We start from the raw sequence: 12,356 nt of genomic DNA, 5'->3' as shown, positions 1-12,356 counted from the left end.
TATACACATAGGGTAATGTATTTATAATAATAAGAGTGTGGGCTAAGCCCAAATACAAATGAACATGTAAATGAAATAAACACAATATCTAACACCTAGTAAATGATGCAACCTCAATTATGAGTATGGAAGACTGATCTTCTACATAGTAGCTCCTCACTTGTAATCCATCAAGTCCTTAGGTAATTTTGGTGAATCAATTGGAACAACATCGTTGTAAAATCATTACCTCAATTACATGAATCTCCTCTATGCTTGATTTTCAAGAGATGAATTCATGATTGAGCTTCGAGTCACCCAAATTCAATGAACTTGAAAGGAAAGACACTTTAGTAAAAAGAAAATTAAGATGGTGAAGAGAATAGATGAAGAATCACGCCATTTTGAATGATAAGTGAGAGGTTGAAACACCACTTGAACTCGTGAGACTTCAAGATAAGACTCTAAACTAGAGAGTATGACACTGTCAAGAGAACTCAATGATCTCACATTTGTCAAAGAAATTCAATTTATTCAAAGATGTGAAACAAGGTTACATGAATGCCTTATATAGGCAATTATGTCTTGGCCATTTTGGCTCCAAAATTTGAATCTCAAATAAGCTTGGAAACTACTAAAAGTGGTGTGCCCAAAGTCACACTTTGCATGCTCCTTGGTACACATGCTTTCTTTGCCCTATTGTCTTGCCAGCCAAGTTGCAAAAATAGGGTCTAGAATGTTCAAGCTGACACGCTTCTGAAGTCACACTTCCAATGCTTGGCTTGGTGTTTTTGTGCTTGACTTGATGCACTCTTGCCTCTTGAAGCCAGAAACACAATCACAATGGAGTCCTAACAACAAGTTCTAAATTACAATTTTCAACTAAAAGAAAATACAATCAAAGTAAACAAATCCTAATGTTAAGAGTTTCATGAAATACAGAAAGAAAGAAAAATAAAGAAATTTTTGCGCTAGGAGACTTATAGTCATGCCTTTTGTAATCCTCTCGAGTCTACCTGTTCCTTTTCTTTTTTGTTTTTATGCACTTATCAATTAAACTAGCAAGGGCTAATGTAGTTTTGGCTTCATTTTTTTTTTCTTAGTGTTTATAGAGAAATTTGTCAAAGCAAATCCAAATTTCATAACTTGGTCTATCAGTACCTCCGCCCACTGAAGCAGCCAAGTTAGTCAAACTCTTGATTACGTAAGGGGATACATAATGATAAATTTTATTCTCTTGTTCTAGCGTTGGTCCCCTTAGCTTCATTTCTCTAAAATAATTAGTTTGATGTTTTTGATAAACACTGGGTTTGTCAAAAGTTCCTACTTGTAAAATTCATAGGATTTGATAATAAGATCAAAGAGGCCAGAAAGCTGTCATTGTTCTTAGGCTGCATTTCGTTGGTGTATATGGTTGAAAAGAAATGCTAGAACCTTCTCAGCACAACATTCTTCTATAGAGTTCATTTGGTATCAGCTAGTTTTTCTTGTTTCTTTGAGTTTTTCATTGTCTTTTAATGATGTTTTTATCAGATCCTTGGTGTGATTGGGACACCACATTAAATGTTTTGATCTCTGTTTTTTTTTTTTCTCCACTTTAATTTGGTTTTGTGATCTTTAGTTCTTGAGAATTTCTAACACTTTTGTATCTTTCCTTGTTTATATATGTAGATGTAACCAAATACACCAGAGAATAGTTGCAATAGATACTTCCTTCTCATTTCTTATGCAATATTTAGAAATAAAGTTGATGTACTTCCGAACATTGTCATGGTTCTGCTTTCTGCATATAGACAAGACAATTGGGACATCATTTGGTGCTGAGATATTAGATTTTTCATTTTGTAGGTTACATTATTGTCTGTTGGAACAGATCCATACAAGCTCCCGATCTTGTCCCCCCACACTTGATGGATCTTTTCATAATGACAGGTTTTAAGATTTAAGGGGGATTGTCTTTGCCATTGCTTGGCATGTGGAGATGTCAATTATTCCTCTAACGGCAAGCACCTCTTCCTGGGTTTGTTGTCAAGTTATTTTCTCTTGGGCTGCAATGGCCACTAAGATCGAGGAGCAAATATGTCATGATAGGGTGCACCTTACAGTTGTGACCTCATTGCTGTGGTGGCTCCGGCATTGAAATTGTGTACAGACTATTTTTTTTTTATTCATGTTCATTTCTGCATCATTTTAAATTGCTCAATTTAAACTCGTACAATATGAATTGTATGATTAGCTACCAAGTTCTTTGAAACCACTTATTTATATACACTGCACATCAATTTCTAGATGAGGGCTACTGGGTATTTCTTTATTTTTTGGGCGATGAGTGAGGGCTATTGTTATATTTTCTCCCCTCATCAGCAATATTTGAGGGTTACTAAAACATGAAAATTAGTATATTTTTGCTTTGTCATGTTGGTATCACTGAGTACTCTTAATCTATAGGAAAGAAATTTCTGCAGTTTCAAATAGTATTTTCGCTTTCTTTCGATTTGCTAGTTTTTCCTCACTTTGTGCATACCATGATAACCCGTGTGGCTTTCAAACCTATGCATAACTACTGCACACAGACTTATGAATCAAGCCTTAAGTTAAACACAAGTTTCGTAATTCCACGGTGGTAATGTTAGTTTGTCAGTTAATTTATTATTATTGTAGTTTATCTTTCGAAAGATAGTGCTCGATAACTTCTTTATTCAAGACAAGGAATCTTTAAAATCAGTTTCTTATTACTTGGATTTATCGTCATATGGTAATTTTAGGATTTGTTTTAGTCGTCAGAATTCGTTTGTTCATTGTGGGTGCCCGTGGCTGCCATCGGTAAGTTCACGTCAGAATTTGATAGTATGAGAACGATCTATATGTATTTGATCTACAGCAAATAACAAATAAGATAATAATGAAATATAATATTTATAACATCATTAAAATTACAAAGCATTGTTGCTAAAATTACATAATCCATCTTTTAATTTATTTTTAAAGTTTAATTAAATTTTAAGCTTATCATAAATTTAGAAACTTTGCAATTGAATTCGAATTAATTTTTTTGAGATAAAAGAAATATATTAAATAAAAAAATATTAATGCAGGTTGTGGGGGCGGGCGAGCGGATCAACCCATTCTGCCTGACACTGGCTGTGTGGATTACGTAGTAGAGGCTTGTACAAGCTATATGTTTAAGGTCCAACCTACATCATACCTTTTACAGTAAGTTATTCACTAACTCACAATATTCACCCTACATTGTCATCAAGCCAAAATGAACAGGTTGAAATAGTTGAACCTTATCTATATCAAGTTAAACAATTTTAACATGTCTAATCTTAATTATGAGTAAAATGGCTCATTGTCAAAATATATGTCAAGTTGGACATGTCAAAATTGTTTAACATAGTCTATAGAATAAGATTGAACTTAAAAGAAAAAAAAAGCATGAAATATTACTTGAAACAATGCTGTTTGTGTTTCTCACATCCATAACATATATACTTAAAACAAGGCAAAGTTTATACAAGTAGACAAAAGTTAATATATAAAATTGTTTTCTCAGAGGTTAAACCAAAATAAGAAGCTCTGCTCGTATAGTAAAAAATCGTTAAAAAACATATTTATATTGGACCACTAAAATTAAATTATGTATGCTTATCCTTCAAGTAACTCTTGAAGGGTCTAGGGAGGTCAAAATAGGTCCGGCTTAAGGCAAACCCGTGGTCTGTGATTTATGTGAGGTCAAACTTTAAAAATAATAGGAGGTTTTCTTCCTCCATCTCCAAATTTCATTATGATACATCTTTATATTTATAATATAAATATATATATATATATATATATATATATATATATATATATATATATATATATATATATGAGTTTGCTAATTTGTGTACGTTCTATATTCAGAGAATACATTTTAACAATGTGTATCGGATTTTATTAGACGAAAATATCTTCATATATTATAGATTTTAAGTTTTAAGGTCTAGGATATTTGAATAATTTTCATTCTCAGAACTAAAAAAACAAGAAATCCTCCAAACCCTTACTCACATCCTTCATTTCTCTCCATCCATTCTCTTTCATCTTTCTCACTCTAACATTTCTTCTGTCATCTCTACTATATTCCCAATTGAAAAATAAAAAACAATTTGCCTTTTAAAGAGTTGAATTATTGGCATATTCGTCTTTAGATAAAGGTTCATTGAAGATCTCTTCAATATCATCATCTTCACTGTTAGAAGTGGACTTTAAGCCTAACTCAACCCCATAAAACCGGCTTGTAAGGTGAGGTTTGCACCTCACTTATATATTATAATTTGGTCTTATCTCTAGTCGATGTGAGACTTCCAACACACCCCCTTCACGCCGAGGTATAGACATCTCGTGCGTGATAGTAGAAATTGGGTGGTCCAATACTGGCCCGACAACGGGTGGAATAGAAAGAGAAATGCCCACTTAGAACTCGCTAGGATAGGCTTTAACCTCTCTAATTTCATCATCTGCAGATGTTGAATCATCATCTATAAAAAAATCGTTTAAGCCAATTACCAATTCCTTGAGATGTCATTATGCTTGTGAAAGTTAAATAAAATTAGATAAGACAAATTATAAAATGAAAACTCACTACAAAATCATTTTTGTAAGAAATTATTTAACAGCTGAGTGTTTCTGATTTTTTTCAAGGCCAATTATCAATTCCTTCAGATGTAATTATGTTTGTGAAAATTAGATAAAATTGATAAGACAAAAATTATAAAATAAAAACACATTATAAAATCATTTTTTGTAAGAAATTGTTTAACAACGAGTATTTCTAATTTTTTTCAGGCTAATTATCAATTCAGATGTCATTGTGCTTGTGAAAATTAGATAAGACAAAAATTATACAATGAAAACTCATTATAAAATCATTTTTTGTAAGAAATTGTTTAATAATGAGTGTTTCTAATTTTTTTCCAGGCTAATTACCATTTCGGATCTTATTATGCTTGTGAAAATTAGATAAAATTAGAGAAGACCAAAATTATAAAATGAAAACTCATTATAAAATCATTTTTTATAAAAAAATTGTTTAACTGGGAGTGTTTGATTTTTTTAGTTGGGACTATCATAGGAATGACAGAGAAAATGTTGGAGTGAGAGAGATGAAAGATAAAGGGTTGATAGGATGAGGGAGGTAAGTCAGGGTATGGGAATTTCTTTTTTTTTTAGTTTTGAGAATAGTAATGTACCAACTAAAAAAAGAACATACGTAAGTTAGCAAACTCCATATATATATATATATATATATATATATATATATATATATATATATATATATAATATTAAATAAATTAGGTAAATAGTAAGTATTGTTTATCAAAGGTATTTGTACGAGTATAGTAATGACATTTTCTCTCTTTTTTAAATTTCTTCTTCTTTGAACGATGCTCAACTTCTTTTCTTTCGACTTCCTTCGTTTTCCGTCGTCTCGTTTGAAACTTCATTAATCTTTTCTCAGGTACAAGTATTCTATTTTTTTTGTTGGTTATAGTTGTCATTAATCTTTGTTTAAAATTTGATATTTATTTTTATTATATTTTTCATGTATTGGATTTTGAAATCCAATTTGTAAAAGTATTCATCGGCGAACATCCAATTTTAGAAAATAGTCATATTTCAAAATTTGATTTAGGAAATGCATTGAATTTCAAAATCCAATTAAGAAAACTTATTGGATTTTGAAATTCGATTTAAAAAATATTACTGAATTTTGAAATCCGGTTAAGAAAATTTATTGGATTTCAAAATTCGGTGAATTGGAATTCTAAATTTGGTGAATTGGATTTCAAAATACTGTGAAGTTTTCTTTCGAATTTCGAAATATAGTATTATTTTTAATATATTTTTTAAAATTTAGTTTATAACTTTTTTTTGTTTTTGTTTTCTTAATTTGTTTTCCTTGCGTTATTTAATGAATTTCTTGATCTTCAGTTTATCATTATTATTAGAATTAAATATATTTTTAGTTCTCAACTATCAAGTCATTTTATTTTTTGTCCATTTTCAAATTTTGGTATATTTTGATCTTTGTCCTTAAGGAAATTATAATTTTTTGTTTTCCAAAACTAAAACCGTTAAAATTATGCTGAGTTGGCTAATGGTGTGCCACCTCATTTTTTCTTTTTCTGACACAAAGTCAATTTTTATCATTTCTTATTATGTATGGGTTGGTACGCGAACCACCACCAAATAGATTATTTAGGTGAGAGAAAACTAATTTGTACTTATCAGAATTAGCTCATCATCTAACTAATTTAAACAGTTAATAATCAGATTCAACATAATTAAATTGTGATAAGACCGACCTAAATTAAAAATCAATAAAGAAAGCTATAAATAAAGTCAAAAAAGTATAATTGTTGAGACATTTACAATATTAATTATTTAACCTATAAATTCAAACTTAAATATTAACATATTTTTAATATCTACACTCAATCAATTCAAGTATAAAAAAAGAGAAGAAGATGAAGACTAAAAAAAGATTATTTTAAATGAACATTCGATCCATACACTCGAAACACTTCCATTCTATTAATTTTCTTATGGTTTCATTTAAAAAAAAAATGAAATAGATAGTAACATAGTTATACCTGAAATATAATATAAGGTGGAATTACATCTACATGTAAAATAAGGTCGCAGCATCATGTCTGTGTAAGCAATGTTCTGTTTTGGAAAATATTCCCTTGGAAATGAATGGTCAAATTTATAATTATTAAGAGAATTATGCAAAGAAATATTCTAAATGCAGAGAGAAAAGAGAAAAATATTTATGGCGATGGAATAAAAATTAAGGATAGCAGCAAGTTGCAGTTGTGGGACAAATAAAAGAAATGTCCTGTTTGGATATACAAATCCTTTGTATGCAAAAAAAGTTTTGAAGCTTTCATGAAAGAATATGAATCTAAGAAAGAGAACTGAACCATTTACATAAATTAGTTCTTATTCTTCAATCATTTGAAACTTCCACCATCATCTCCCACTCAAGTTTCACTATCTACGAATCTTTTCTTTTTCAATTTTTTCATTCCAAAGATAACCTACTCATAAACTATATAGATTAAGATACTAACTACATATTTTTCAAACTAATCAAATCAAAAGCATTTGTTGAAGATTTTAAGGGGGGAAAATCTTACTTTTAGCTTTAGTCAATTCTAGTGTAATACAATAGCATATGATTGATACTTGGATGATGTTAGCTCATTCAAATGGCATGCATGCATGCATGTATATGATAGTAATATGCAAATGAAAAGAAAAAAGAATAAAGGTAGATGGGGCATGGGGTATGTGTATGAGCAAATATGTTGCATGAAAGTTGTATTGAATTTGGTTCTTTTTTAAGCAAAAAGAAAAGTGGGTTTGTTGAAGGTGGACAAAGAACAAAGCAAAGAGAAAAAGTTTGGTCATTTCACTATCATCTTCCTCATTCCTAAAGAGGCTAATTATAAGGAATCAATAAAACAAGTTTAGGAGACAAACAAACCCACACAAATACATTTACAAATGACTCATCACATGAAATCGACTTTTCTAGTTTACGTACTCATCCAATAATATACTTGAAATAAATTCATACATTTTTTTTTCTTTATTTAGATTGAGCTCTATGTTTATTTTAAAAACAAGTAGAAACTTGTATGTAAGAAACTAAAATCAACGTCTTTTTGTAACTTTCAATTTTATTAACAAATACACTAATGTTAATTAGCATTGATAAATATCTTTGTATTAGTGAATAAATTTTACATTTTTTTACGTAATAAGTATTTTATTTCTTAAATTTTTATTTTCATTAATTGATAATTTTATAAATACCTCCTGAAATTCAACTCAAATTTCTCAAATAAAGTTTCATATTCAAATTGTATAGAGAAGAAAAGCATATCTAAGATAGAAAAATTATTAAAGATGATGAATAAATGTATTCATAGAAACGTAAACATGAATTAATACTTTTTTTTTATTGGTTTCTATATTTTTAGTAAATATTCAATATTTTTTAATAAATTTTTTTAATGATTTTTTTAATAAGAGTTAATGTAGTATTTTTTTATTATATAAATGCTAAACTTGTTAAAAGTAATTTTTATATTACAAATTTTTAAGATATTTTTTTATGTGGTGTTTAGATGAGACAATTTAAGAAAGCAATTCATTTATTTAAATAATTTGAAAGTTTTTGAAGTAAGCAATGCATTTATTTAAAAAATTTACAAGTTTTTAAGTAAAATGATTTGTTTCGATGAGAAAATTGAAATTGGGAAAATTTAAAAAGGTATTTCAAATAATAACATAACAGAATTTAAAATTTATTGAAAAAAAGGAAATTGAAATTTCACAAGTTGCGAAATTTTAAATTGGTCAAGATGAAAAAAGTTTCCAAAACCTCGACTTACATCAACTTTCAGTTCAAATTGAATAATCTTGACATCTAGCTCGAGTCAACTTGGCTCGACTAGTAGTACAAACTTACTTGACTCAACCTTTTGTCAAAGTCCAAAGTCAACTTAAGTCACCTGAGCTGAAGGTTGAGTCATATGAGTTTGCATCGATTTGGCATAAACTGAAGATCAAGCCAACTCAACATAAACCAAAGGTCGAGTCGATTTTACATTAGTTGAAGGTTGAGTTAGTCAAGGTCGAAGGAAAGTTGAGTCAATTGGAGCTGAAGGCTGACTCGAGTTAGATAGGGTCAAAGGTCAACCCTAGTCAACTCAAGCCATAGGTCAAGTCGAGTCGGTCTAGACTGAAGATCGAGTAAAGTCTGAACGAATGTCGAGTAGAATCGGCCTGACTATATGTCAAACCCAGTTAATTTTGGTTGAAAGTTAAATTGAGTCAATTCTAGCAAAAGTTGAGACTAGTAATCTCGAATCAAAAGTCAAACTAACTTAAGTTAGGTTGAAGGACAAAATTGATTTTGGTTTAAAATTAAAATTAAAATACTTTGTCAAAAAAAAATTATAATCTAAAATATTTTAATTACTCAATATAAACAAACTATTTAAAAAAATCAATTATAAGAAATTTAAATAATATGTATTTTAATTTTGTCGAATTGTTAAAATCCTTCCTCCGTACACAATGTTAAAATATTGATAAGTATTTTTCTTGAACAATTTTCAATATCGTACAAATTATATGTATTATCTCACAATTAACTTGAAATATTACTTTAAAGAAATAATCACCTTAAGATTTTTTTTTTACTTTTTAAATAAATGATTAATCTTAAGAAAACATAAAAATTTAATTATTTGAAATAATCTATAGTGTCCATAGACGTTGGTTAGTGTTATGTCCGACGTCTTTATAGACGTCAGATATGACAATAACTGACATCGTTATAGACGTCAGACTCTACATTAACGTCATCCATAAAGACGTTGGATCGATATCTGACGTTAAAAGCCTAAAATAATAAACATTTAAAGTCCTTTCTGCACTAATATTATACACTTCCAAAGAAGAGTTAATAACCGCATAGATGTAAGTTATTACAATCAACCAACACACTCATTCATAATTCAATTATCAATATTTCACACTCACACCTAATGTATTATTTTGGAAGATTAATATTAATTTAAAAAATATCAACACTTGCTCATAAACATTATATTAAAAATGTATTCTCAACTCTTATTTTATGATTATACATTGCACTTATTATATTATAGCCTAATGTAAGACTATTTTCCACTTATCATCTTATTGTTTTAATTGTTTTAATTTATATGATCAATTTTAATCTATTTGATCAGACTATCAAAGAAGCTAAAATATTTTTCCTACAACAAGTCGGGTCTTTAATATCTAATTCTTATAAGTTATGATTTCCTCTTCAGTATTCTTCACAACAATATGTCAAAAAAGTAACAACATCACTAAAGAATCATACAATTAATATATATCATTGCATATTTATACACTTACATTTTTCACGCACATATTTTTTTACATATTATATACCACATGTTAATTAAATAACATCTTTAAATGCTTTTATTTATTTATATAAATATAAACATAATGCTTCATCAACTTTAAAACATATCAATCTTATTATATAAAAATCCAATTGAATGATATAATTTTCATTTTCATTTGAACCAAATTAAACAAAAGAACTTTAAATTTACGCAAGAATGATAAACTTAAATGAGAATTCATAAAAGAAATCTTTATTTCATTTTCATTTAAGTAAGAATATATATTGTTTATTTGAAAAAAAATACATTTTATAACAACCCAAAACCACAAAACCTATTTTATCATGTCTAATTTCTTTAATAAGTTAAAATAACACCACACTTATGATTCTAAACTTGTATAACATTAGCCTAACTCAAATTGATTACTCCAAACCAAAAAGACACACAATATATTCATAAAATGAAAACATTAGCTATATTCATAAAATGAAAACTCATTTTAATTAAATCAACCAAATATGATTATTTCAAACATACAATTCATCATCAATAACAAATATTAAAAATTACTGCTATACTCTTCAACAATTTAATAACTTTTCATTTTTCCTAATCTTTATTTCAAATTATCGTAAAACTTATTTTAACTCAAAAATTTAATTACAATTCAATATCTAAATATGCTTAGATGAAATAAATTTTTCAATTTTCTTTATATTTATTCATGTGTTTGTCTAAGGAAAGATAAAAATGTAAAGCAAAATTAAAAAAATTTCTAACTTTCTTATCAAGAAATAAACAAAATATATTACTACAAGCTCACATATATTAGTCTATTTAACTCGGATGTTAACTTCATATAGAAAAATCTATATACAAACTATAACATAGAAAAAAAATGTGAATGAATAACAAAAATTAATATATATATATATATATATATATATATATATATATATATATATATATATATATATATATATATATAAATATATATATATATATATTCTCGTGAACCAATCAGGATTTTTAATAACTAACTTTTATTATTTTTTATTTTAAATTAAATTTTAAAATTATTAAAATATTCTTGGATTTAAAGTTTGTTTTCTTTTTTAAGAGAGACATTTTTGTAATCTAAAATTTGGTACATTTTGTTAAAATGTACTGAAAAACCTTAAATTAGCAAACTCCATATATATATATATATATATATATAACACAATTTTAATTTTTAATAATATGTAATTCTAAAAAATTATTTGTAATTAATTGACTTTTTTATAGACAAATTTAAGTGCATTATTATAAGTCGTTTCTTTGTTATAGTTTAATCAAACTTAAGTGCAATACTAACGCACTTTTTTAACATTTAAATCACTTTATTAACAAATGTTTTATAAATGGTAAGAGTTTAATACAGATATTGACATTATATAATGCAACTTTAGAATAGATATTTAACTCTCTTTTTTCAACAAAAGGAAGAAAATGAATATCATATAATATTAGAGACAAAACAGTAATTTCCAATTATGAGAACTGAAATGTTTTTTTTTTTAAATCAACATTTTATTGATACTAAAATTATATATATATATATATATATATATATATATATATATATATATATATATATATATATATATATATATATATATATATATTTTGCTGTAATTAAATTAATATTTTTTTATAAGAAAATTGTTTATAAATTGTCTATCATTATCTAATTATAAGTAGGAAGGTGAGTAAAATCTAACTAATAATTATTTTTGGCAAAGATTAAACTCAGACGACACAGATCAAAACGAAAATATAATTCTTTTTAGTAGTTTAAATATAAAATTATATGCAACTTAAAAATTGAACAAAAACTGCAAAATCTTCATAATTTAAAGATCAAACTTGCAGAAAGAATATAAAACCATCAATAAATTATTAAGTAACTAACATATAAAAATCAAGTAATTAAACATATTCAAATTGAAAAGGGATCGAAAAAGGTAGATTTTATAATATTTATATAATTATTTAGTGTAAGTAGACCTGTCAAATAGGCCCCTATAATAGGTTCTGATCCTAGCTTATGTGGGTTAGGGTCAAAAAAGTCCATAGGGCCAAAAAAGCCCTTTACTAAAAAAGTCCTCAGGGTTAAAAAATCCCAAAATCCTGTGGGTCAGGACCAACCCATGGACTTTCTTTTTTACAATAAAAAATTAAATATTCAACAATAAATTACATTTTTACAGAGAAAAGAAACACGTATATTAAGTGTTATAACTTGAAAAATTTAAATTATGAAGCACACAAACTCAATCAGAGAAAAAGCTATCAACTTATATAGCAGCCAGAATCACAAACAGTAAAGAATGATTGTCAAAAAAA

At 27.2% G+C, this 12,356-nt stretch overlaps 1 protein-coding gene across 5 annotated transcripts in view; it reads left to right on the top strand.

Moving 5' to 3' along the window:
- The window catches only part of LOC106753411 (pre-mRNA-splicing factor ATP-dependent RNA helicase DEAH10), a 22,265-nt gene extending 19,822 nt beyond the window's left edge, over window positions 1–2,443 (top strand). For 3 of the 5 annotated variants that reach the window (XR_002666780.1, XM_014635213.2, XM_014635214.2), the window contains one exon: window positions 1,828–2,443. The gene's annotated coding sequence lies outside the window, so the exon portion shown is untranslated. The other 2 variants (XM_022777513.1, XM_022777514.1) reach the window with 2 other exon arrangements.
- Window positions 2,444–12,356: the final 9,913 nt, after the last annotated feature.

This window comes from Vigna radiata, unplaced genomic scaffold, assembly GCF_000741045.1.
Source record: "Vigna radiata var. radiata cultivar VC1973A unplaced genomic scaffold, Vradiata_ver6 scaffold_228, whole genome shotgun sequence".
Classification (NCBI taxonomy): Eukaryota; Viridiplantae; Streptophyta; class Magnoliopsida; order Fabales; family Fabaceae; genus Vigna; species Vigna radiata.
Note: the sequence above shows the minus strand (reverse complement) of the source record. Positions and strands in the feature narration are given on the sequence as shown.